The following is a 2,232-nucleotide window of genomic DNA, read 5'->3' as shown; positions in this document are numbered from 1 at the left end:
TTTAAAAATCAAATCTCAGCAGCGTCTTTTCTTTTTTCAGACCCATTCGCTTTTTTAAGTGAGTTTTAACAAGCAAACAAACAAAAAGGAAACTAGGCAACATAAGTTTTTCCTCCTAGGAGATAGGTTGGTGAAAACTTTTAAGTCATGAGTTCTTAGACTTTAACTTGGTAAAAACTGCTAATTTTAATCTAATGGGTCTGAAAAAAGAAAAGACGCTGCTGAGATTTGATTTTTAAAAAAAGGAAGTTTGTAGAGGCATTGTGAAGAAATTGTGGGAAATGGAGCGCTTTGGAAGACTAGATTTCTGGAAAAGGCCAAGAATGAAATGTGTATGAATATTACTATAGCTGTTGGCATTTTACTTGGCATGATATTTGAAGCCAGCTTCTTTCTACAACTCCAAATTTTTCAACTCTTTCCATTATACTACAACAACCTTAGTAGAGCTAATAAGAAAGAGAAAGGAACTGGAAAGATTGAGGTAAAAAAAGATTCACTAATATTTATCTTGAAATGACATTTCTATTTAAACGTTTTTTACTTAAAATTCATAATTTTAAAATGATTAAATTAAATTTATTTTTAATTTTTAATATTTTATATAGATTATATTAAATTTTCTAAATTAAATTTAATAAATTTTAACTTATTTAACAATTTTAATTCATTAAAATGATTATTATTAAAATTTTAAAAATAAAAATAAAATTCATAACTCACCGTTTTAAATGTTTATAATCTACTCCCATCATAATATATCTACATGACCTTCATAATACTTGTTATTCCCATCTTAATAAGCTTGCAAAGGGGCAGAAAGGACAACACCTTAAGATCAACCTCCTTTACCAAGCTGCTGCCTACTGTTCCTCTTCCCATTCCTCTGGTGCAGACAGTCAGGGTGCCTCTTCTGGGAAGCAACATGATGGGCATAAGAGTAGGAGGACTTAACCATGGTGATGAGAAGGCCAAGGATGCTATTAACACTGAAAACAACAACCAAATGAATTTGAAAATGACTGGTCAAGATGGTTCTGTGATATAATTTAAGAGAGATATACTGTTGTTTCAACTAATGATACCTATTGTAAATAAGAGGTTTTAGGATCAATGAGGCCAATCTACTTCTGATTTAATCAGCAGCTAATGAATGAAGCAGATTCTGCTGCTTATGAGAGGAAGGTAGGAAAGAAAGAAGGAAGGAAGGAAGGAAGGAAGGAAGGAAGGAAGGAAGGAAGGAAGGAAGGAAGGAAGGAAGGAAGGAAGGAAAGAAACATTTGTTGAGCACCTATTGTAATTTTTCTTATACAATAACATGAAAAAGAAGACCTCAATCAATTAATTTGCTAATAGCTGACTCCAGTTTTGTTCAACCTGGTTTTCATTCATTCTACACAGAGAAAGTAAAGTCAATACCTGAGCAGGTATTTGCTCAATTAAACAGAGAAGCTATTATTAATAAGATTCTGTGCTTTTACTAGACGAATATTCTATTAAAAATATTAATGAAAAGTGGTGCCTGATAAGAATTCAATGCCTGTGTATTTGTCATTCACTTGCTTGGTATTTTCAAAGCTCAAGAAAATGAACAAGAGCTCATTTACTGTCAAAAAGCAATGATCCATAAAGCAAAATATATGAAGGTGACCTTTTAATGCATTTTTTAAGATTTATACATGAGTATAATATTAAGCTTGGTGAATATCAAGCTTAAGGAATTCAATAATATAACAATCATTTATAAATCAACCACCATATACAAAGCCTAGTGTTTGAGTCTAAAGGATTTCCCTTATTCAGTTTTGTCTTTTATCCTGTCTTCCTTTTCTCTAATAAGGTCCTTTTTTTATACCTCATCCAATTGAAACTGCCATTTCCAAAGTTACCAGTTTTCTTTACATTGCCAAATCTGGTAGTCTTAATTTTGCACCAACTTTTTACATGGTTCATCAGCTTCCCCTCCTGAAAACTACCTTCCCACCCCATTTTTTTTTTTGACATTTCTCTCTTGACTCTTCTTCCTGTCTGGTTACTTCTTTTGTCTCTTTGGCTGAATTAACTTCCATTGATAAACCCCTAAATGGAGGTATATCTTGGGATTTTCAGTGATCCCTTGTCCACTCTCCATGATTTCTTAAGTATTTGTGAGCTCAGTTTCATTAATCTCTCTCTCTCTCTCTCTCTCTCTCTCTCTCTCTCTCTCTCTCTCTCTCTCTCTCTCTCTCTCTC

This window comes from Petaurus breviceps, unplaced genomic scaffold (genome assembly GCF_028583685.1).
Source record: "Petaurus breviceps papuanus isolate PSGF00001 unplaced genomic scaffold, PetGlider_PUasm1.0 90823, whole genome shotgun sequence".
Taxonomy (NCBI): Eukaryota; Metazoa; Chordata; class Mammalia; order Diprotodontia; family Petauridae; genus Petaurus; species Petaurus breviceps.
Note: the sequence above shows the minus strand (reverse complement) of the source record.